The 26,206-nt window shown below is 43.0% G+C and overlaps 1 protein-coding gene and 1 long non-coding RNA gene across 3 annotated transcripts in view; one reads left to right on the top strand and one right to left on the bottom strand.

Annotated features, from left to right (window-relative positions):
- Positions 1-26,206, top strand: part of ZFAND3 (zinc finger AN1-type containing 3) — a 367,558-nt gene that overhangs the window by 52,715 nt on the left and 288,637 nt on the right. The window lies entirely within an intron of this gene.
- LOC309549206 overlaps positions 22,259-26,206 on the bottom strand; it is a 386,600-nt gene continuing 382,652 nt past the window's right edge. Inside the window, exons 1-3 of one of the 2 annotated variants that reach the window (XR_014225009.1) lie at positions 22,867-22,884; positions 22,518-22,577; positions 22,259-22,362 (exon numbers count right to left, since the gene is read on the bottom strand). This is a non-coding gene — a long non-coding RNA (uncharacterized lncRNA). Of the gene's footprint in view, positions 22,363-22,517; positions 22,578-22,866; positions 22,885-26,206 lie in introns of those variants that run through there. The other variant, XR_014225008.1, reaches the window with a different exon arrangement.

Below are 26,206 nucleotides of genomic sequence, written 5' to 3' on the forward strand. Positions count from 1 at the left end.
GAAACAAAGTAACATTGTTTATCTCCCGTCTGATCAATGTTTATGAATATTACTTTGTATCTCTATTTCCTGTCTGAACATTGTTTATACACAATGTTACTTTGTATCTCTCTCCTTTCTGATCAATGTTTATAGAGTGATACAAAGTAACATTGTTTATAAACATTGATGAGATGGGAGATGGAAAGTAATATTGTTTATAAATATTGATCAGACGAAAAATAGAAACAAAGTAACATTGTTTATAAACCTTGTTCAGACAGGAGAGAGATCCAAAGTAACATTGTTTATCTCCCATCTGATCAATGTTTATAAACAATGTTACTTTATATCTCTATCTCCTGTCTGATCAATGTTTATAAAGAGATACAAAGTAACATTGTTTATCTCCGGTCTGATCAATGTTTATGAACGTTACTTTGTATCTCTCTATCTCCTGTCTGAACAATGTTTATACACAATGTTACTTTGTATCTCTCTCCTGTCTGATCAATGTTTATAGAGCGATACAAAGTAACATTGTTTATAAACATTGATCAGATGGGAGATAGAGAGATACAAAGTAACATTGTTTATAGACATTGATCAGACGGGAGATAGAAAGTAACATTGTTTATTTCCCATCTGATCAATGTTTATAAACAATGTTACTTTATATCTCTCTATCTCCTGTCTGATCAATGTTTATAGAGATGCAAAGTAACATTGCTCATAAACATTGGTCAGATGGGAGATAGATTAAGGGCCAGTTCACATTGGGGAGACTCAGTCACCCCAACTTTGAAGCCGCCCCGTGCTGCACGACTTCATCGCAGCTTGCAAACGACTTCTCTAATAGAAGTCAATGCAAGCCGCTCCGAAGTCGCCCCCAAGTAGTGCAGGAACCTTTTTCTAAGTCGGAGCGTCTTGAGTCACTCTTATTAGAATGGTTCCATTGCACAGAATGGAGCGCTACTTGTCAGGCGACCAAGTCACCTGACAAGTCCTGGCAGTGTGAACCGGGTCAAAAAGTAACGTTGTTGTTTATAAACATTGATCAGACAGGAGATAGAGAGATACGAAGTAACGTTGTTTATAAATATTGATCAGACAGGAGATAGAGAGATACAAAGTAACATTGTTTATAAACATTGATCAGACAGGAGATAGAGAGATACAAAGTAACATTGTTTATAAACATTGATCAGACAGGAGATAGAGAGATACAAAGTAACATTGTTTATAAACATTGATCAGACAGATAGAGGGATACAAAGTAACATTGTTTATAAACATCGATCAGAGAGAAGCTAGAGAGATATAAAGTAACATTGTTTATAAACATTGTACAGATGGGAGATAGAGAGATACAAAGTAACATTGTTTATAAACATTGAGCAGACAGGAGATAGAGATACAAAGTAACATTGTTTATAAACATTGAGCAGACGGGAGATAGAAAGTAACATTGTTTATAAACATCGATCAGACAGGAGATAGAGAGATACAAAGTAACATTGTTTATAAACATTGATCAGACCGGAGATAGAGAGATACAAAGTAACATTGTTTATAAACATTGAGCAGACAGGAGATAGAGATACAAAGTAACATTGTTTATAAACATTGAGCAGACGGGAGATAGAAAGTAATATTGTTTATAAACATCGATCAGACAGGAGATAGAGAGATACAAAGTAACATTGTTTATATACATTGATCAGATGGGAGATAGAGAAATACAAAGTAAGATTGTTTATAAATCTAAACATTGATCAGACGGGAGATAGAGAGATACAAAGTAACATTGTGTATAAACATTGATCAGATGGGAGATAGAAGAGGGACACCTGATGATCGTCTTTTGTGAATTAATTTCTTTGGCCAAAATGTATCAAACATAAAACCCTATAAATATAAAGTGCTCGGTTCCTTCCACTGATTATCGCTGTGAAGCCTTTTTTTGTAAATTGAAAAATCTATTTTTGATCGTAAAATGGGGGAAATAACGCGTGACAATAGAATTCAATTTTTTTTTATGTTTTTGTCACATTGACCCTAATTGGTGATAATTCTATAAAATGTTTCATTTCTCCAACAAACAAACACTGACGCGGCACAGAAGAAGTTAAGTCATTTTTTCGGCGTGCAGATGACAGCCGTTAGCATCTTGTACCTAACGAGCTGTTTTATTGGGGATTAGAAGAGCCCGTGTGTAGAGCCGTTCATGTTCCATAATGATGTGGATTTAATAGAGCTTAGCCGAGCGCTGTCTGTGTAAATGTACAGTTTATCACCGGTCTGTTTACATCCATCTGTAGCACCGCCTCGTCCGATAGGCTCTTCATCAATTCTGGGTTCAATCAAACACAAACCACTCTGGGATCCTTCATCCAGCCTGGATGTCATCTGCCCATTGATTCCATCAGTCGCAGTTCTGTAATTCAGCTCTGTTATCGTTCTGTAGGCTGAGCTTTTGTAAATAGGGAACTGTTCATCTAATTTACAACTGGTAACGGCTCTGTATGGGGGCGGGGCCTATAAGATTCCAACAACAACAAAAATAACAAATGACATTCCACCCCCCACACTCCTATTATTTATTATACATTATTGTTTGCATTTGTTTCTCTGCTGTGTATTTTCCTACAAGATCTGTAGTTGTCCAAAGAGACCCTGCCTCTCCTATGGCTCCTTTCTTTCTGTTTCTTGTTTATTAACATTATTCAGAGAGCGATACAAAATAACATTGTTTATAAATATTGCTCATATGGGAGATCACGAGATGCAATTGTTTGTAAACCTTGATCAAAAAGGAAATGGAGAGTCGCAAAGTAACATTGTTTATAAACATTGTTCAGATGGGAGATAAAGAGATACAATTGTTTATAAACATTGTTCAAAAAGGAAATCTATACAAAACAGAGTTTTTGCAAATGGGGAACTGTTCATCTAATTTACAACTGGTAACGGCTCTGTGTGGGGGCGGGGCCTTAAGATTCCAACAACAAAAATAACAAATGACATTCCACCCCCCACACACCTATTATTTATTATACATTATTGTTTGGATTTGTTTCTCTGCTGTGTATTTTCCTGCAAGATCTCTGGTTGTCCAAAGAGACCCTGCCTCTCCTATGGCTCCTTTCTTTCTGTTTCTTGTTTATTAATATTAATCAGACGTGAGAGCGATACAAAGTAACATTGTTTATAAATATTATTCAGATGGGAGATAACGAGATGCAATTGTTTGCAGCTCTCCATTTCCTTTTTGATCAATGTTTACAAACAATTGTATCTCAGTATCTCCCATCTGAACAATGTTTATAAACAATGTTACTTTGCAGCTCTCCATTTCCTTTTTGATCAATGTTTACAAAGTAACATTGTTTATAAATATTGTTCAGGTGGGAGATAATGAGATGCAAGTGTTTGTAAACCTTGATCAAAAAGGAAATAGAGAGCTACAAAGTAACATTGTTCATAAACATTGTTCAGATGGGAGATAAAGAGATACAATTGTTTGTAAACATTGAGCAAAAAGGAAACGGAGAGCTGCAAAGTAACATTGTTTATCTCCCATCTGAACAATGTTTATAATGAGATGCAAGTGTTTGTACACCTTGATCAAAAAGGAAATCGAGAGCTACAAAGTAACATTGTTTATAAACATTGCTCAGACGGGAGATAAAGAGATGCAATTATTTATAAACATTGTTCAAAAAGGAAATATATGCAAAGTAACCATGTTTATTGTGATCTTATCATAAATACAGAGAGATACAAAGTAACATTGTTCATAAACATTGTATCTCTCTGTCTGATCAATGTTTATAAACAATGTTACTTTGTATCTCTCTCCCCGTCTGAACAATGTTTATGAACAATGTTATTTAGTATCTCTCTATTTACCATCAGATCAAGAGTTATAAACATTGTTACTTTGTATATATTTCCTTTTTGAACAATGTTTATAAACAATATTGTGTTTCCATTTTCCTTTCGGAACAAGTTTTATAAATGATGTTAAACCTTGATCAAAAAGGAAATGGAGAGCTACAAAGTAACATTGTTTATAAATATTGTTCAGATGGGAGATAAGGAGATGCAATTGTTTGTAAACATTGATCAAAAGGGAAATGGAGAGCTGCAAAGTAACATTGTTTTATAAACATTGTTCAAAAAGGAAATGTATACAAAGTAACAATGTTTAAAATATTGATCTGATGGTAAATACAGAGAGATACAAAGTAACATTGTTCATAAACATTGTATCTCTCTAACTCAGTCTGATCAATGTTTATAAACAATGTTACTTTGTATCTCTCACTATCCCCATCTGAACAATGTTACTTTGTATCTCTCTATTTATTTACCATCAGATCAAGAGTTATAAACATTGTTACTTTGTATATATTTCTTTTTGAACAATGTTACTGTGTTTCCATCTCCTGTTGGAAAAAGGTTTATAATCAATGTTATTTTGGATTTCTCTATCTGTTGTCTGATTAATGTTTATAAACAATGTTAGTTTTTTATCTCTCTATCCCCCTGTCTGAACAATGTAACATTTTTCATAAACATTAATCAGACAGAGAAATACAAAGTGTCATTGTTTATAAACATTGTTCAGACATCAGATAGAGAAATCCAAAGTAACATCATTTATAAACCTTTTTCCGACAGGAGATGGAAACACAGTAACATTGTTTAGGCTTGAGATAGAGAAATCCAAAGTAACATCGTTTATAAATATTGATGGTAAATAGAGATACAAAGTAGCATTGTTTATAAACATTGTTCAAAAAGGAAATGGGGAGATACAAAGTAGCATTGTTTATAAACATTGTTCAAAAAGGAAATGGGGAGATACAAAGTAGCATTGTTTATAAACATTGTTCAAAAAGGAAATGGGGGGATACAAAGTAACATTGTTCATAAACATTAATAAGACCGAGAAATACAAAATGTCATTGTTTATAAACATTGTTCAGACGACAGATCTAGAAATCCAAAGTAACATTGTTTATAAACCTTGTTCAGACGGGAGATAGAGAGATACAAAGTAACCTTGTTTTATAAACATTGTTCAGAAGGAGATAAAGAGATACGAAGAAACATTGTTCATAAACATTAAGACCCCGTTCACACTGGGGCGACCTGTCAGGTGACCTGGTCGCCTGACAGGTCGCCGTAGGTCGCCTGGCATAGAGAAGCTGTGGACCCGTTCTAATAGGAGTGACACAAGTCGCTCCGACTTAGAAAAAGGGTCCGGAGCTTCTTTGGGGCGACCCGGAGCGACCTGCATTGACTTCAATGTTATGAAGTCCGTGCCGGCAGCTCCGAGGTCGCGGTGCGAGCTGCGCGCCACGACCTGTGAGGTCGCCTCGGGAAGTCGGATCGCACCAGTGTGAACGGGGCCTAATCAGACAGAGAAATCCAAAGTAACATTGTTTATAACGCTGTTCCGACAGGAGATGAAAACACAATAACATTGTTGAGAGGGAGAGATACAAAGTAACATTGTTTATAAACATTGATAAAATAGGTGATAGATACAAAAGTAGCATTGTTTATAAATATTGATCGGATGGTAAATAGAGATACAAAGTAGCATTGTTCAAAAAGGAAATGGGGAGATACAAAGTAACATTGTTTATAAACATTGCTCAGTCAAATACAAAGTAACATTGTTTATAAACTTTGATCAGACAGGAGATACAGAGATAAACAGTTACTTTTGTATCTACTCTTTCATTCATCTGCATATGAAAGGGATGAGCTTCCATCCGCATACGATGTCAACAAAAACAATTTCACTAATAATAATCTTCTTAATATTTGTTATATTTTGTTCCTATGTAATCCTTTATTAAACCTTTAACCACTTTAATACCGGGCACTTCCCTCCCTTCCCGCCCAGGCCAATTTTCCCCTTTTAGCGCTGTTGCATTTTGAATGACAATTGCGCGGTCATGCAACACTGTACCTACACCAAATTTATGTCATTTTCCCCCCACAAATAGAGCTTTCTTTCGGTGGTATTTGATCATCTGTGCGATTTTTACTTTTTGCTAAACAAATAAAAAAAGACCGAAAAGTTTAAAAAAAAAAAAAAAAAAATTTTGTTTATGTTATACAATTTTGTAAATAAATAATTTTTTTCCTGCACTGATGAGCACTGATGAGACTGCACTGACAGGCACTGATGAGGAGGCACTGATGGGGTGGCACTGATGGGGTGGCACTGATGGGGTGGCACTGATGGGGTGGCACTGATGGGGTGGCACTGATGGGGTGGCACTGATGGGGTGGCACTGATAGGCGGCACTGATAGGCGGCACTGATATGCGGCACTGATAGGCACTGATAGGTAGCACTGATATGCAGCATTGGTGGGCACTGATAGGCGGCACTGCTGGGCACTAATAGGCGGCACTGACGGGCACTGATAGGTGGCACTGACGGGCACTGATAGGTGGCACTGACGGGCACTAATGGGCACTGATAGGCGGCACTGATGGGCGGCACTGATCGGCACTGACTGGCGGCACTGATGGGCACTAATGGGCACTGATAGGCGGCACCGGTGGGCAATAATGGGCACTGGTGGGCGACACTTAAGGATGGCAATGATGGGCACTTGTGGGCAGCACTGATAGGGAGGGCACTGGTGGGCAGCACTGATGGGGTGGGCAATGGGGGGCTCCCTGAGCCCTGATTGCCATCCCTGGTGGCCATAGTGGGCATCCCTGGGGTCATAGTGGGCATCCCTGGGGTCATAGTGGGCATCCCTGGTGGATCTAGTGGCATCCCCCCCCCGAGGGTCTGCACTGGTAATCAATGATCTGATTACCAGTGCCGACCCCCCCCCCCCTGTCAGGGGAGCCGCCGATCGGCGCTCCTTTACTCGTGCCTGTCAGGCACGAACTAAGGAAAGCCGATCAACGGCTGTTCCTATTTACTATGTGACCAGCCGTGATTGGACACGGCTGATCACATGGTAAAGAGCCTCCGTCAGAGGCTCTTTACCGAGATCGGAGATGCAGGGTGTCAGACTGACACCTCGCATCACCGATCGCCGCTCTGCGCGCCCCCGGGGGGCGCCCAGAGCGGAGTTATCCTGCCGCCGTCATATGACGTCCGGTCAGGATAACTCAACCACATTCCCGCCGTCATTTGCCTATAGGGCGGGCGGGAAGTGGTTAATTTACCAGAATTAATATTTCAAATTTTTTTTTTTTTGTTTCTATGTTTGATCTATTTTGTTGGTTAATTTTTTTAGTCATGAATTTAAAAAAGTGCTAAATTGAAAGAAAACCGTCTTTTAATTAATCTGCAAATGACTTTGCAAAGCTTTTACAAGAATCCTAATGTCATAATGACATTTTAAACAGAACAATTAACATAATAACCTTTTATACTTTTTATCTACAGTAACAATAATTAAAATACAGATTAAAGTAGAAAAAGTAATTTTTATTTAGTTTTGTTAGTTTTTTTTTGTCTATGGATTGTGTAAAAAAAAAAAAAAAAAAAAAAAACTTGCTAGGCAATCTAACGAAAAGAAAGCCTTGTCCTTGTTTGTCGTATATACCATTTATATTTATATACAGGTGCATCTCCTAAAATTAGAATCTCATCAAAAAGTTAATTTATTTCAGTAATTCAATTCAAAAAGTGAAACTCATATTTTATATAGATGCGTTACACACAGAGTGATAGATTTCCAGCATTTATTTCTTTTTATATGGAGGATTATGGCTTACAGCGAGTGACACCACAAAATTCAGTATCTCAGAAAATTAGAATATTACATAAGACCAATAAAAAAAAAAAAAGGCTTTTTAGGACAGAAATTAGTGAAAAGTGTGTCCATGTACAGTATAGGAGAAGTCTGTCCATGTACAGTATAGGGGGAGAAGTCTGTCCATGTACAGTATAGGAGAAGTCTGTCCATGTACAGTATAGGAGAAGTCTGTCCATGTACAGTATAGGAGAAGTCTGTCCATGTACAGTATAGGATGGGAAGTCTGTCCATGTACAGTATAGGATGGGAAGTCTGTCCATGTACAGTATAGGAGGAGAAGTCTGTCCATGTACAGTATAGGATGGGAAGTCTGTCCATGTACAGTATAGGATGAGAAGTCTGTCCATGTACAGTATAGGATGGGAAGTCTGTCCATGTACAGTATAGAAGTCTGTCCATGTACAGTATAGGATGGGAAGTCTGTCCATGTACAGTATAGGATGGGAAGTCTGTCCATGTACAGTATAGGATGAGAAGTCTGTCCATGTACAGTATAGAAGTCTGTCCATGTACAGTATAGGATGGGAAGTCTGTCCATGTACAGTATAGGATGGGAAGTCTGTCCATGTACAGTATAGGATGAGAAGTCTGTCCATGTACAGTATAGGATGGGAAGTCTGTCCATGTACAGTATAGGAGGAGAAGTCTGTCCATGAACAGTATAGGATGAGAAGTCTGTCCATGTACAGTATAGGAGAAGTCTGTCCATGTACAGTATAGGAGGAGAAGTCTGTCCATGTACAGTATAGGATGAGAAGTCTGTCCATGTACAGTATAGGATGAGAAGTCTGTCCATGTACAGTATAGGATGGGAAGTCTGTCCATGTACAGTATAGGACGAGAAGTCTGTCCATGTACAGTATAGGGGGAGAAGTCTGTCCATGTACAGTATAGGATGAGAAGTCTGTCCATGTACAGTATAGGATGAGAAGTCTGTCCATGTACAGTATAGGAGAAGTCTGTCCATGTACAGTATAGGATGAGAAGTCTGTCCATGTACAGTATAGGAGAAGAAGTCTGTCCATGTACAGTATAGGAGGAGAAGTCTGTCCATGTACAGTATAGAAGTCTGTCCATGTACAGTATAGGAGGAGAAGTCTGTCCATGTACAGTATAGAAGTCTGTCCATGTACAGTATAGGAGGAGAAGTCTGTCCATGTACAGTATAGGAGGAGAAGTCTGTCCATGTACAGTATAGGATGAGAAGTCTGTCCATGTACAGTATAGGATGAGAAGTCTGTCCATGTACAGTATAGGATGAGAAGTCTGTCCATGTACAGTATAGGAGAAGAAGTCTGTCCATGTACAGTATAGGATGAGAAGTCTGTCCATGTACAGTATAGGAGAAGTCTGTCCATGTACAGTATAGGAGGAGAAGTCTGTCCATGTACAGTATAGGAGGAGAAGTCTGTCCATGTACAGTATAGGGGGAGAAGTCTGTCCATGTACAGTATAGGAGAAGTCTGTCCATGTACAGTATAGGAGGGGAAGTCTGTCCATGTACAGTATAGGATGGGAAGTCTGTCCATGTACAGTATAGGAGGAGAAGTCTGTCCATGTACAGTATAGGATGGGAAGTCTGTCCATGTACAGTATAGGATGAGAAGTCTGTCCATGTACAGTATAGGATGGGAAGTCTGTCCATGTACAGTATAGGAGGGGAAGTCTGTCCATGTACAGTATAGGATGGGAAGTCTGTCCATGTACAGTATAGGAGGGGAAGTCTGTCCATGTACAGTATAGGGGGAGAAGTCTGTCCATGTATAGTATAGGATGGGAAGTCTGTCCATGTACAGTATAGGATGGGAAGTCTGTCCATGTACAGTATAGGGGGAGAAGTCTGTCCATGTACAGTATAGGGGGAGAAGTCTGTCCATGTACAGTGTAGGAGGAGAAGTCTGTCCATGTACAGTATAGGATGAGAAGTCTGTCCATGTACAGTATAGGATGAGAAGTCTGTCCATGTACAGTATAGGATGAGAAGTCTGTCCATGTACAGTATAGGATGGGAAGTCTGTCCATGTACAGTATAGGATGGGAAGTCTGTCCATGTACAGTATAGGATGAGAAGTCTGTCCATGTACAGTATAGGATGGGAAGTCTGTCCATGTACAGTATAGGATGGGAAGTCTGTCCATGTACAGTATAGGAGAAGTCTGTCCATGTACAGTATAGGAGGAGAAGTCTGTCCATGTACAGTATAGGAGGAGAAGTCTGTCCATGTACAGTATAGGAGGAGAAGTCTGTCCATGTACAGTATAGGAGAAGTCTGTCCATGTACAGTATAGGAGGAGAAGTCTGTCCATGTACAGTATAGGGGGAGAAGTCTGTCCATGTACAGTATAGGGGAGAAGTCTGTCCATGTACAGTATAGGATGAGAAGTCTGTACATGTACAGTATAGGAGAAGTCTGTCCATGTACAGTATAGGAGAAGTCTGTCCATGTACAGTATAGGATGAGAAGTCTGTCCATGTACAGTATAGGAGAAGTCTGTCCATGTACAGTATAGGAGGAGAAGTCTGTCCATGTACAGTATAGGAGGAGAAGTCTGTCCATGTACAGTATAGGGGGAGAAGTCTGTCCATGTACAGTATAGGGGGAGAAGTCTGTCCATGTACAGTATAGGGGGAGAAGTCTGTCCATGTACAGTATAGGGGGAGAAGTCTGTCCATGTACAGTATAGGATGGGAAGTCTGTCCATGTACAGTATAGGATGGGAAGTCTGTCCATGTACAGTATAGGGGGAGAAGTCTGTCCATGTACAGTATAGGATGGGAAGTCTGTCCATGTACAGTATAGGAGGGGAAGTCTGTCCATGTACAGTATAGGAGGGGAAGTCTGTCCATGTACAGTATAGGATGGGAAGTCTGTCCATGTACAGTATAGGATGGGAAGTCTGTCCATGTACAGTATAGGATGAGAAGTCTGTCCATGTACAGTATAGGGGGAGAAGTCTGTCCATGTACAGTATAGGATGGGAAGTCTGTCCATGTACAGTATAGGAGGAGAAGTCTGTCCATGTACAGTATAGGAGAAGTCTGTCCATGTACAGTATAGGATGGGAAGTCTGTCCATGTACAGTATAGGATGAGAAGTCTGTCCATGTACAGTATAGGATGGGAAGTCTGTCCATGTACAGTATAGGAGGAGAAGTCTGTCCATGTACAGTATAGGAGGAGAAGTCTGTCCATGTACAGTATAGGAGGAGAAGTCTGTCCATGTACAGTATAGGATGAGAAGTCTGTCCATGTACAGTATAGGATGAGAAGTCTGTCCATGTACAGTATAGGATGAGAAGTCTGTCCATGTACAGTATAGGATGAGAAGTCTGTCCATGTACAGTATAGGATGGGAAGTCTGTCCATGTACAGTATAGGATGGGAAGTCTGTCCATGTACAGTATAGGATGGGAAGTCTGTCCATGTACAGTATAGGATGGGAAGTCTGTCCATGTACAGTATAGGAGAAGTCTGTCCATGTACAGTATAGGATGGGAAGTCTGTCCATGTACAGTATAGGATGGGAAGTCTGTCCATGTACAGTATAGGGGGAGAAGTCTGTCCATGTACAGTATAGGAGGAGAAGTCTGTCCATGTACAGTATAGGATGGGAAGTCTGTCCATGTACAGTATAGGATGAGAAGTCTGTCCATGTACAGTATAGGATGAGAAGTCTGTCCATGTACAGTATAGGAGGAGAAGTCTGTCCATGTACAGTATAGGAGAAGTCTGTCCATGTACAGTATAGGATGAGAAGTCTGTCCATGTACAGTATAGGAGAAGTCTGTCCATGTACAGTATAGGAGAAGTCTGTCCATGTACAGTATAGGATGAGAAGTCTGTCCATGTACAGTATAGAAGTCTGTCCATGTACAGTATAGGATGGGAAGTCTGTCCATGTACAGTATAGGATGGGAAGTCTGTCCATGTACAGTATAGGAGGAGAAGTCTGTCCATGTACAGTATAGGATGAGAAGTCTGTCCATGTACAGTATAGGAGGAGAAGTCTGTCCATGTACAGTATAGGGGGAGAAGTCTGTCCATGTACAGTATAGGATGGGAAGTCTGTCCATGTACAGTATAGGGGGAGAAGTCTGTCCATGTACAGTATAGGATGGGAAGTCTGTCCATGTACAGTATAGGAGGGGAAGTCTGTCCATGTACAGTATAGGAGGGGAAGTCTGTCCATGTACAGTATAGGATGGGAAGTCTGTCCATGTACAGTATAGGATGGGAAGTCTGTCCATGTACAGTATAGGATGGGAAGTCTGTCCATGTACAGTATAGGATGAGAAGTCTGTCCATGTACAGTATAGGATGGGAAGTCTGTCCATGTACAGTATAGGGGGAGAAGTCTGTCCATGTACAGTATAGGGGGAGAAGTCTGTCCATGTACAGTATAGGAGGAGAAGTCTGTCCATGTACAGTATAGGAGGAGAAGTCTGTCCATGTACAGTATAGGAGGAGAAGTCTGTCCATGTACAGTATAGGATGGGAAGTCTGTCCATGTACAGTATAGGATGAGAAGTCTGTCCATGTACAGTATAGGATGGGAAGTCTGTCCATGTACAGTATAGGAGGAGAAGTCTGTCCATGTACAGTATAGGAGGAGAAGTCTGTCCATGTACAGTATACAATGGGAAGTCTGTCCATGTACAGTATAGGATGAGAAGTCTGTCCATGTACAGTATAGGAGGAGAAGTCTGTCCATGTACAGTATAGGAGAAGTCTGTCCATGTACAGTATAGGATGAGAAGTCTGTCCATGTACAGTATAGGAGGAGAAGTCTGTCCATGTACAGTATAGGAGAAGTCTGTCCATGTACAGTATAGGATGAGAAGTCTGTCCATGTACAGTATAGGAGAAGTCTGTCCATGTACAGTATAGGATGGGAAGTCTGTCCATGTACAGTATACGATGGGAAGTCTGTCCATGTACAGTATAGGATGAGAAGTCTGTCCATGTACAGTATAGGATGGGAAGTCTGTCCATGTACAGTATAGGGGGAGAAGTCTGTCCATGTACAGTATAGGATGGGAAGTCTGTCCATGTACAGTATAGGAGGAGAAGTCTGTCCATGTACAGTATAGGAGAAGTCTGTCCATGTACAGTATAGGAGAAGTCTGTCCATGTACAGTATAGGATGGGAAGTCTGTCCATGTACAGTATAGGATGAGAAGTCTGTCCATGTACAGTATAGGATGGGAAGTCTGTCCATGTACAGTATAGGAGGAGAAGTCTGTCCATGTACAGTATAGGAGGAGAAGTCTGTCCATGTACAGTATAGGAGGAGAAGTCTGTCCATGTACAGTATAGGATGAGAAGTCTGTCCATGTACAGTATAGGATGGGAAGTCTGTCCATGTACAGTATAGGATGGGAAGTCTGTCCATGTACAGTATAGGATGGGAAGTCTGTCCATGTACAGTATAGGAGGAGAAGTCTGTCCATGTACAGTATAGGAGGAGAAGTCTGTCCATGTACAGTATTGGAGGAGAAGTCTGTCCATGTACAGTATAGGATGAGAAGTCTGTCCATGTACAGTATAGGATGGGAAGTCTGTCCATGTACAGTATAGGATGGGAAGTCTGTCCATGTACAGTATAGGGGGAGAAGTCTGTCCATGTACAGTATAGGAGGAGAAGTCTGTCCATGTACAGTATAGGATGGGAAGTCTGTCCATGTACAGTATAGGATGAGAAGTCTGTCCATGTACAGTATAGGAGAAGTCTGTCCATGTACAGTATAGGAGAAGTCTGTCCATGTACAGTATAGGGGGAGAAGTCTGTCCATGTACAGTATAGGATGGGAAGTCTGTCCATGTACAGTATAGGATGGGAAGTCTGTCCATGTACAGTATAGGATGGGAAGTCTGTCCATGTACAGTATAGGATGAGAAGTCTGTCCATGTACAGTATAGGATGGGAAGTCTGTCCATGTACAGTATAGGATGAGAAGTCTGTCCATGTACAGTATAGGGGGAGAAGTCTGTCCATGTACAGTATAGGAGGAGAAGTCTGTCCATGTACAGTATAGGATGGGAAGTCTGTCCATGTACAGTATAGGATGAGAAGTCTGTCCATGTACAGTATAGGATGGGAAGTCTGTCCATGTACAGTATAGGAGGAGAAGTCTGTCCATGTACAGTATAGGAGGAGAAGTCTGTCCATGTACAGTATAGGATGAGAAGTCTGTCCATGTACAGTATAGGAGGAGAAGTCTGTCCATGTACAGTATAGGAGAAGTCTGTCCATGTACAGTATAGGAGGAGAAGTCTGTCCATGTACAGTATAGGATGAGAAGTCTGTCCATGTACAGTATAGGATGCACTCAATACTTGGTCGGGGCTCCTTTTGCATGAATTACTGCATCAATGCAGCGTGGCATGGAGGCGATCAGCCTGTGGCACTGCTGAGGTGTTATGGAAGTCCCACTGATGCTCTATCAGGTTGAGGTCAGGACTCTGTGCAGGACAGTCGAGTTCCTTCACCCCAAACTCTCTCATCCATGTCTTTATGGACCTTGCTTTGTGCACTGGTCCAAATCATTTGGTGGAGGGGGGATTATGGTGTGGATTTGTTTTTCAGGGGTTGGGATTGGCCCCTTAGTTCCAGTGAAGGAAACTATTAAGGCGTCAGCATACCAAGACATTTTGGACAATTTCATGCTCCCAACTTTGTGGGAAGAGTTTGGGGACGGCCCCTTCCTGTTCCAACATGACTGCGCACCAGTGCACAAAGCAAGGCCCATAAAGACATGGATGAGTGAGTTTGGGGTGGAGGAACTGGACTGACCTGCATAGAGTCCTGACCTCAACCTGATAGAACACCTTTGGGATAAATTAGATTGCAGACTGCAAGCCAGGCCTTCTCATCCAACATCAGTGCCTGACCTCACAAATGCTCTTCTGGAAGAATGGTCAAACATTCCCATAGACACACTCCTAAACCTTGTGGACAGCCTTCCCAGAAGAGTTGAAGCTGTTATAGCTGGAAAGGGTGGGCCAACCCAATATTGAACCCTACGGACTAAGACACCATTAAAGTTCATGTGTGTGTAAAGGCAGGCGTCCCAATACTTTTGGTAATATAGTGTGTGTGTGTGTGTATATATATATATATATATATAATATACAGTACAGACCAAAATTTTGGACACACCTTCTCATTCAAAGAGTTTTCTTTATTTTCATGACTATGAGAATTGTAGAGTCACACTTCAAGAGGAAGTCACCTGAAATGGTCTTCCAACAGAAAATATGTCATATTCTAGGTTCTTCAAAGTGGCCACCTTTTGCTTTGATTACGGCTTTGCACACTCTTGGCATTCTCTTGATGTCACCTGAAATGGTCTTCCAACAGTCTTGAAGGAGTTCCCAGAGATGCTCAGCACTTGTTGGCCCTTTTGCCTTCACTCTGCGGTCCGGCTCACCCCAAACCATCTGGATTGGGTTGAGGTCCGGTGACTGTGGAGGTCATCTGGCGCAGCACCCCATCACTCTCCTTCTTGGTCAAATAGCCCTTACACAGCCTGGAGGTGTTTGGGGTCATTGTCATGTTGAAAAATAAATGATGGTCCAACTAAACGCAAACCGGATGGAATAGCATGCCGCTGCAAGATGCTGTGGTAGCCATGCTGGTTCAGTATGCCTTCAATTTTGAATAAATCCCCAACAGTGTCACCAGCAAAGCACCCCCACACCATCACACCTCCTCCTCCATGCTTCACGGTGGGAACCGGGCATGTAGAGTCCATCCGTTCACCTTTTCTGCGTCGTACAAAGACACGGTGGTTGGAACCAAAGATCTCAAATTTGGACTCATCAGAACAAAGCACAGATTTCCACCGGTCTAATGTCCATTCCTTGTGTTCTTTAGCCCAACCAAGTCTCTTCTGCTTGTTGCCTTTCTTTAGCAGTGGTTTTCTAGCAGATATTCTACCATGAAGGCCGGATTCACACAGTCTCCTCCTAACAGTTGTTCTAGAGATGTGTCTGCTGCTAGAACTCCGTGTGCCATTGACCTGGTCTCTAATCTGAGCGATTTCTGAGGCTGGTGACTCGGATGAACTTATCCTCCGCAGCAGAGGTGACTCTTGGTCTTCCTTTCCTGGGGCGCTTCGCATGTCAGCCAGTTTCTTTGTAGCGCTTGATGGTTTTTGTGACTGCACTTGGGGACACTTTCAAAGTTTTCCCAATTTTTCGGACTGACTGACTTCATTTCTTAAAGTAATGATGGCCACTTGTTTTCCTGTACTTAGCTGCTTTTTTCTTGCCATAATACAAATTCTAACAGTCTATTCAGTAGGACGATCAGCTGTGTATCCACCTGACTTCTGATGGTCCCAACCCCAATTATAAGGCAAGAAATCACACTTATTAAACCTGACAGGGCACACCTGTGAAGTGAAAAACATTTCAGGTGACTCCTCTTGAAGTGTGACTCTACAATTTTCATAGTCATGAAAATGAAGAAAACTCTTTGAATGAGAAGGTGTGTCCAAACTTTTGGTCTGTACTGTGTGTATATATATATATATATATATATATATATATATATATATATATATATATATATATATAGTGTGTGTGTGTATATATGTATATATATGTGCGTGTGTGTGTGCGTATATCTATCTATATATATATATATATATATATATATATATATATTATAGTGTGTATATATATATATATATATATATATATATATATATATATATGTGTGCGCGTGTATATGTATATGTGTGTATATATTAGGGCTGGGCAAAAAATCGATGAAATCGATAAATCGATTTTTTAGTGTAAAACGATTTTATTTTTTCAAACTCGAGTTTTTTGCCACTATAGTTTTTTCCATAGCGCGATATGAGCCAGCCCCCGCCCCGCGTAACCATAGACAGTACACACACACTAGAGGACTAGAGGTCACTCAGGGGCCCCCATGGCCTGCATGCGGGACACTTACCTGTACAGGCGGGCCGCCCTGGGCTCCAGCCAGCTCCTAGTCCGCTGCACACCGCACAGCCAGGCCCGGGAATCGGCAACAACACGCGAGAACTCCCCAGTAACCGGACCACCGCCGCTGCCATCTCTGCTCAGAGTCTACGAGGAACGAGCCAATCAGCGGCCACCGCCAGGCCTGGATGTGACGTCAGCTGACAGGAGAGGAAGCGGGCGGTGCGTCTGAGGGGAGGCGGGGTTGTACCTGTACAGGGGCTGTGATAGGTACAGACAGAGACTAGCCACACCTGTCCAGACATAGAGCCAGACACAGATCCTCTTGAATGGTGGAAGCTGCATCAGCCCAACTTTCCAAGGCTAAGCTTACTGGCTAAAAAATATATCTTTCTATTCCAGCCACTATTGCCCCCTCAGAGAGGGTATTTAGTGTGGGTGGGGGAATAGTTACCTGCAACCGGGCCTGCATTAAGCCAGAGGTTGTGGACAGGCTCATCTTTCTTGCAAAAAATGTTTAGAATGAGCATGCACAATGTTTCAGAGATCTAACAAGCACGTGTTTTGTTGTTATAGATAAAAGTTTACATTTGTTCACTCTTTGAGCAGGCTATATGTCTGCCACAGGCATGTTTCATTTTTTTATATTCACAGTTCACACTATGAACTGAGACGAGTTTATTTTTTTAATTGTAATGTTATATGTTACAAAATTTGTAATTATCTGATTTCTTGAACAGTAAATTTAAGCTACTGTGAAGTTGTTGCACTTTTGCTTAAACCTGGGTTAAAGCTTGAAATTGTTGAATGACAGAGCCTCATTTACTTTTTGTTTTGGGATTCTACGCATTTTAACTCTTGAGGACAATCATAGCAATAAAGTTGCACTTTTGACACTATATCTGATGTCTGCAGTCATTTTTTAAGTGCATTGAAAAAAAAATCGAATCGAAACTCGAATTTTTCTTTAAAAATCGAAGATTTTTTTTTTAGGCAAAATCGCCCAGCCCTAGTATATATATATATATAATGTGTGTGTGTGTGTGTGTGTGTGTGTGTGTGTGTGTGTGTGTGTGTGTGTGTATATATATATATATGTACGTGTGTGTGTTTGTTATCTAGGATTGAAACTTTAGTCATAAACCTAAACCCTGATTGATCACTTCATGCTGTGGCCCCTTTTGCAGGTAAAACCTTAAAAATGCCTTGTCTCCCCCTGCTCTGCACATGCTCAGTTGTTGTCTATTCTCGGCACTGTGCCTGAAATCAGAGCCACTTAGAGGCCAATCAGCACACAGTTTTAAGATTTACTGTTGATGAAGGGGGAAGAAAGCAACAGGAATGACTCCGACTGTGCAGAGGGAACGCAGATTAGGGAGGGAGAGAAGACCGAACAAACTCTGCTGCAAGGGAGACACAAAAGAGTTAGGCTCTGTTCACACTAGTGTGACCTGTTATGCAACTTTGGGCACATAAAGTTGCATGACAAGTCGCAAACCCATTAATTTCAATGGTACCCGTTCCAATTTATGCGGGTTAATGACTTGCGACCAGCCGCTGTACTTATACTGCAGCAGGTCGGCTCTGTCCCATGAAACGACATACATGTACATTGTTTTCGTGGGACAGCTAGTCCCACGATGTCCACCAGACACCTGCGATCGCTCCCCATGGAAACAGAATGGCGGTCTGCTGCTGTAAACACGGCAGACCGCTGTTCTGTCAGTAACAAACACAGGGATCCTCCTATTAAGGAACACAGGTCTCTGTGTTCATCAAGCAAGCCCATCCCCCACACAGAAAGCACCCCTAGGCACACATTTAATCCTTTGATTGCCCCCTGGTGTTAACTCCTTCTCTGCCAGTGTCATTAGTACAGTGACAGTGCATATGTTTAACACTGATTACTGTAGTATTGTCACTGGTCCCCCCAAAAGTTCCCCTAGTCTACAAACTAGGGGAGAGATTTATGTCATTTTTATTTATTTTTTTTACTACTAATGGCAGCGATCTACGATTTTTAGCGGGACTGCGACATTGCGGCGGACAGATTGGACCCCTAACTGACATTTTTTAACACTTTTGGGGGTACCAGTGACATTACTACAGTAATCAGTGCTAAAAATTTGCACTGTTACTGTAATAATGACACTGGCAGGGAAGGGGTTAAATGTGTACCTAGGGGAGTGTTTCTACCTGTATGGGGCGGGGCTTGTGAAATGATTACAGAGACCTGTGATCCTATATAGAAGGATCACAGGCGCTCTGTGATCATTCCAGGGAGAAGAACCGTCAGCTGTGTTTACAACATCCGACTGTTCTTCTCTCTCAGTGGGGAGCGATCGCGGGTATCAGGCGGCAATCGGAGCCGCCTGCCCCATGCACCGAGTGGGGGTGGGAGAGGGGCTGCAGAGTGGGGGTGGGAATGCGCCGTCGGCAGCGCCCCCTAGCTGCAGGCGCGCGACCGACATAGGTCTACGTTGGTTCGCGCAGGAGGGGCTGCCTGCCGCAGTAAATCGGCCGCAGGCAGTCCGCATCTAGTTAAAGTCCTGACACTTTCAAAAAACGCAGCAGCTGAAAAATGCACAGATGTGAACATGTCCCGTAGGAAACCATGTTAAATTAACTGTAGTGTGTTTCTGCAAAAAGCACCAAAAATGCATAGGTGTGAACCAGGCCTTAGAGGGCAGCCAGCAGCACAAGGGACATTTCTCATTAAATAAATGTAAGTTCACTACTTTCCCTTGTGCTGATTGTTAAAAAAAAAAGTTAACTAAACTTAGGCTTTAAAGCAGGGGTCTCCAAATGTTCTAAACAAAAGGCCAGTCAGACTTTACGTGGGCTGGACTGCGGCCAATGGAAGTAGAAAACGCCTTGGCATCGGTAGGAGTAAACAATCCAATAGGCTTGATGGTCTTTGGAAGGAATGGTGCCCAATCATTGGTCTCAGTGGGAGGAATAGTGCCCCCATCATTGGTGTCAGTGGGAGGAATAGTGCCCCATCATTGGTTTCAGTGGGAGGAATAGCGCCCCATCATTGGTGTCAGTGGGAGGAATAGTGTCCCATCATTGGTGTCAGTGGAAGGAATAGTGCCCCCATCATTGATCTCATTTGGAGGAATAGTGCCCCCATCATTGGTGTCAGTGGGAGGAATAGCGCCCCATCATTGGTATCAGTGGGAGGAATAGTGTCCCATCATTGGTGTCAGTGAGAGGAATAGTGCCCCATCATTGGTGTCAGTGGGAGCAATAGTGTCCCATCATTGGTGTCAGTGGGAGGAATAGTGCCCCATCATTGGTGTCAGTGAGAGGAATAGCGCCCCATCATTGGTATCAGTGGGAGGAATAGTGCCCCATCATTGGTGTCAGTGGGAGGAATAGTGCCCATCATTGGTGTCAGTGGGAGGAACAGTGACCGATCATTGGTGTCAGTGGGAGGAATAGTGCCCCATCATTGGTGTCAGTGGGAGGAATAGTGTCCCATCATTGGTATCAATGGGAGGAATAGTGCCCCATCATTGGGGTCAGTGGGAGGAATAGTGCCCCATCATTGGTGTCAGTAGGAGGAATAGTGTCCCATCATTGGTGTTAGTAGGAGGAATAGTGCCCAATCATTGGTGTCAGTAGGAGGAATAGTGCCCCATCATTGGTATCAGTGGGAGGAATAGTGCCCCATCATTGGTGTCAGTGGGAGGAATAGTTCCCCTATCATTTGTGTCAGTGGGAGAAATAGTGCCCCATCATTGGTATCAGTGGGAGGAATAGTGCCCCATCATTGGTGTCAGTGGGAGGAATAGTTCCCCTATCATTTGTGTCAGTGGGAGAAATAGTGCCCTATCATTGGTGTCAGTGGGAGGCATAGTGCCCCATCATTGGTGTCAGTAGGAGGAATAATGCCCAATCATTGGTATCAGTGGGAGGAATAGTGCCCCATCATTGGTGTCAGTGGGGGGAATAGTGCCCCCATCATTGGTGTCAGTGGCAGGAATAGTGTCCCAAGGGGCAGATAACAGAAAACAAAGGATTACATCGGGGGTGCATTTTGAAGGCCACTGCTTTAGACTGATAAGTAAGAAGCCAGCTGTAGGTTTTTAGGCTCCTCGTCTTCCAGACTTGTGGGATTTCTTCCACCTTGGGCGAGAAAACAACCTAAAACCCCCCCTAAACATCCCTCGCAGATATAACGCCGCTTCTCTTTGCCGCTTGTCTACTTATCAGTTACTTTCATTTTTGGAAAGTTTTATTGACAGGACGGTTTTCCTGCTCCTGAGTCGATGTTTCATTATCTAATCCCCAGAAGACTGGTTGGAAGATGCGCTTTCCATTCCCGAAGATCTACAACGAGGACGGCTCGGTAATTGGTCCCCGTTTATTTATTCCTCCTACGACGCCGCTATGAAGCGCTGACCGACGGTGGTTGTTGTCAGCGGAAAAAGGCGAGAACTTCTTTTACTCGGCTTATTTTAGCGTTCGCTCTGACATCCCTCGTTTTCCTGCCTCGGCCAATCGCATATTTATAAGTATTTTGACTTTTATATATCGGCTAATTAACGCTCTGTGAAATGCGTGGCCCATTTTCTGGACCGAGGGACTCGACGGAATGCTAAATCTCCTTCCTCTGGCGGAGTGGCAGTGCGTGTCTGCTTGTCACGCTCCGCGAAACGTTGCGTTCTTATTTTTGTTTACGACGCTTTGGGTGCAGATTGGCTTTGAGAAATTGCATTAATTTGAGGAGTGGGTAAGTGGACAGAATTAGGCCAGGTAAATGCTGTAGGTGCCTCATTTAAATTTCCCGCAGGCGCCTGGAGACCCTTAAATGAATCTCCTCCATCCGTAGTGCGCTCCTCTACGTTCCTGTAATCGGGGCATACGTTTTCCTGTCTGCTTTTCTTCTGCTAATAAAGTAACTTTGATTGTATGCAATGCGGCCTTCATCTTTAATGAATAGTCCGCATTCCCTGAAATCCGCGTTCTCTTCTACAAAGGATCGTTTTCCGGGAACTTCCCAGTGTATCGAGTGTTCTTCTCCAAGAGAAAGGGAAATGTGTAAGCTTTATATCTGCAGTATTTTATGTAGAGGAAGGGTTACAATAAAGGAATCACCCCACCACTCATCTGTCTCTCCTCTCCTGTAATGCTTTGCACTGGTGGAGGACTCTGCCCCTTCCTCTATAACTCTCCTCTCCTGAAATACTCTGCTCTGCTGGAGGACTCTGCTCCTTCCTCTATAACTCTCCTCTCCTGAAATACTCTGCTCTGCTGGAGGACTCTGCTCCTTCCTCTATAACTCTCCTCTACTGAAATACTCTGCACTGCTGGAGGACTCTGCTCCTTCCTCTATACCTCTTCTGAAATACTCTGGTCTGCTGGAGGACTCTGCTCCTTCCTCTAGAACTCCTCTCATAAAATACTCTGCTGCTTTCTCTATAACTCTCGTCTTCTAAAATATTCTGCTCTACTGGAGCACTCTGCTCTTTCCTCTATGTAGCGCTCCTTATCTGAAATACTCTGTTCTGCTGGAGGACTCTGCTCCTTCCTCTATAACTCTCCTCTCCTGAAATACTCTGCACTTCTGGAGGACTCTGCTCCTTCCTCTTTAACTCTCCTCTCCTGAAATACTCTGCTCTGCTGGAAGACTCTGCTTCTTCCTTTATAACTCTCCTCTCCTGAAATATTCTGCTCTACTGGAGGACTCTGCTCTTTCCTCTATCTAGCACTCCTTATCTGAAATACTCTGCTCTGCTGGAGCACTCTGCTGCTTCCTCTATCTAACTCTCCTCTCCTGAAATACTCTGCACTTCTGGAGGACTCTGCTCCTTCCTCTATACCTCTCCTCTCCTAAAATACTCTGCTCTGCTGGAGTACTCTGCCCCTTCCTCTTTAACTCTCCTCTCCTTTCCCTAAAATACTCTGTACTGCTGGAGGACTCTGCTCCTTCCTCTATCTAACTATCCTCTCCTGAAATCCTCTGCTCTGCTGGAGGACTCTGCTCCTTCCTCTAGCTAATTCTCCTCTCCTGAAATACTCTGCTCTGCTGGAGAATTCTGCTGCTTCCTCTAACTCTCCTCTCCTGAAATCCTCTGTTCTGATGCTGGAGGACTCTGCTCCCTCCTCTATAACACTCCTCTCCTGAAATACTCTGCTCTGCTGGAGTACTCAGCCCGTTCCTCTATAACTCTCCTCTCCTGGAATACTCTGCACTGCTGAAGGACCCTGCTCTTTCCTCTAGAGCTCTCCTCTCCTGAAATAATCTGCACTGCTGGAGGACTCTGCTTCTTCCTCTATCTAACTCTGCTTTCCTGAAATCCTCTACTCTGCTGGAGGACTCTGCTGCTTCACCTAGCTACCTTCTATCTCCTGTAGTACTAAGAGAAGGAAGTTCTAAATAAACACCACATGACTTGGACCAGTGCACAAACCAAGGTCCATAAAGACATGAATGAGCGAGTTTGGGGTTAATGGAACTTGATTGGGCTGCACAAAGTCCTGACCTCAACCCAATAGAACACCTTGGTGATAAATTAGGGTGGAGACAGCGAGCCAGGTCTTCTCTCCAACATCAGTGCCTGACCTCACAAATGCGCTTCTGGAAGAATGGTGAAACATTCCCATAGACACACTCCTAAACCTTGTGGACAGCCTTCCCAGAAGAGTTGAAGCTGTTATAGCTGCAAAGGGTGGGCCAACTCAATATTGAACCCTACGGATTAAGACTGGTGTAGCGGAGCTCCAATACCTAGGTATTTCCGCTGGGTAATCCTTTAAGCTGAGGAAGTACTAACATATCTAAGGCAACCCCCCCAGTAATTGGACAACAGTTCTGGGAGTGAACAACAACTATTATTTAGCCACAGCTGACTTTTATATGATTCCCCACGCAAGGGGTTTCTTAAATCATTTTCCAGAGGCATTCCCCGCTGGACCTGAGAGGGGACTAGGGACAAGTAAACATTTCACAGACTCCTCCTTTGTGCCTGAGAGATAATCGCGTAGGAACAGCCAACACAAACCGTATTCTACTTTCCCACCAGCAACTAATAGATGACAGTGATTCACTCAACCTGAGCCAATTACCTAGCAGACTTGCCGTCATCGAGCTCCTGAAGTACAATACACATTATTATAAGTGTAAACACACCCAAACAGTAGACAATAGGTGAGTAAATCAGCATAATGACACAGGGCGGGGTAAACTAAATTCCGTAACATGACACAGGGCAGGGTAAACTAAATTCCGTAACATGACATAGGGCGGGGTAAACTACATTCCGTAACATGACACGGGGCAGGGTAAACAACATTGGGTAACATGACACACAGGTATATTCAACTTTCCAACAGTAGACAGTCTTTAGGAAGGGCTTCTGGAGAAATCCCCCCTCCCATCTAGCAGCTAATCCACATATACATCCCATAATAGGTTGATCCCAAGGCAGACAGAAACAATAGAACATTGCTAGATGATGCTGTATGTTCTCCAGTCCTCGGACATGCTGCAGCTTCTGATGCACATTGTAAGAAGCTCACAGTGTGCAGTGAAATCAGAGGAAGCCGTTTCAGTCCAGGAGATGAGCCGGTAGAACTGTGCAGGACTGAAGGGAAGGTCAGAGTTTGGATTTAAGGATTGTAAATGTTTCTAACACGGCCTCTTTAAAAATAAGACCAAGTGTAGAGAGAGATTTTGTGTTCCAGGACCGTGAAAATCTTTTATAAAAGGCTGGTACCGCCGCGACCTCTTATCACATTGTCGCGTACTTCTCTCTCCCCCCCCCCCCCCCCGATCGATGAAACGTTTAACACCATTGTGGGAGCTTCGAGCTTATTGCTGATTTTTAGCAGCTGGTTAAGTTATTCCTCTGTGATGTTTTTTTCAGCTTCACACTCCATTTATTGTAAAAAGCAACCAGGAATGTCAGATGTACTCCCGATATATCCTTCCATCTGTCACCTTAGCGATGCATTAATAAAGCTGTCTGCACCACAGGTGTCGCTACACGCACTCGGCGGAGTATATGTGTGCTTATTCTGAGCAGTATCCCTTTGTTACCACACCTTTACCTTTTGTGTGACCCTTCCCTGGCATCCTATTCAAGGGTTAATTATCAACTTCCTGCCCGCCCTACAGTAAAATGGCCACGGGCCGGATCCCATCTCGTTTTGGGGCAACGTCATATGTCAATCCAGTCTAGCTGCTCTCGCGCGCCCACAGGGGTGCACAGTGCGGCAATCGCGGGACCCTGATCTCAGTAAAGAGCCAATGACGCAGCTCTTTACCCATGTGATCGGCTGTATCCAATCACAGCCAATCACATGAAAACATGGAAGTGTCGGTATTCGGCTCTCCCCTCCTCACAGTGACAGAGTGTGAGGAGAGGAGAGCCGATCAGCGGCATCTTCACACAGGAAAGACCTGTACAGGTAATCAGGGCACTGATCATCAGTGCAGCCCCAACCGTGATGTCAATCAGTGCTGCCTATCTGTGCCACCTATCATTGCCCATTAGTGCCACCTTTTACTGCCACCTATTAGTGCTCATCAGTGCCACCTATCGCTGCCACCTATCAGTGCTCATCAGTGCCACCTATCCGTGCCACCTATCATTTCCCATAAGTGCCACCCATCATTGTCCATAAGTGCTGCCTATCATTGCCACCTATCACTGCCACCTATCTGTGCCACCTATCATTGCCCATGAGTGCCGCCTATTAGTGCCACCTATCATTGCCCATAAGTGCCGCCTATCAGTGCCACCTATCATTGTCCATAAGTGCCACCTATCATTGTCCATAAGTGCCGCCTATCAGTGCCACCTATCATTGCCCATAAGTGCCGCCTATCAGTGCCACCCATCATTGTCCATAAGTGCCACCTATCAGTGCTCATCAGTGACGCCTATCCGTACCACCTATCATTGCCCATAAGTTGCCCCTATCTGTGCCACCTATCATTGCCCATAAGTGTCGTCTATCAGTGCCACCTATCATTGCCCATCAGTGCCGCACTTCAGTGACACCAATCAGTGACGCCTATCCGTACCACCTATTATTGCCCATAAGTGCTGCCTATCAGTGACCCCTATCACTGCCACCTATCAATGCTCATCAGTGCCGCATATCAGTGACACCAATCAGTGCCACCTATCATTGCCCATAAGTGCCGCCTTTCAGTGCGGCATATTGGCGCCACCTCATCAGTGCCGCCTCATCAGCGCACATCCGTTTAGGAGAATAAATAATTTACAACATTTTCTGGCAGAAACTAAGAAAAACTTTTTGGTCTTTATTTTTTATTTATTTTTTTTAGCAAAAAAAAAATGTAAAACCCTGTGGTGAATAAATACTACCAATAGAAAGCTCTATTTGTGTGAAAAAAAATGATAAACGTGTCATGGGTGCAGTGTTGCATGACCGCGCAATTGTCATTCAAAGTGTGACAGCGCTGAAAGGTGAAAATTGGCCTGG

This window comes from Pelophylax lessonae (assembly GCF_965119305.1).
Source record: "Pelophylax lessonae genome assembly, chromosome: 3".
NCBI lineage: Eukaryota > Metazoa > Chordata > Amphibia > Anura > Ranidae > Pelophylax > Pelophylax lessonae.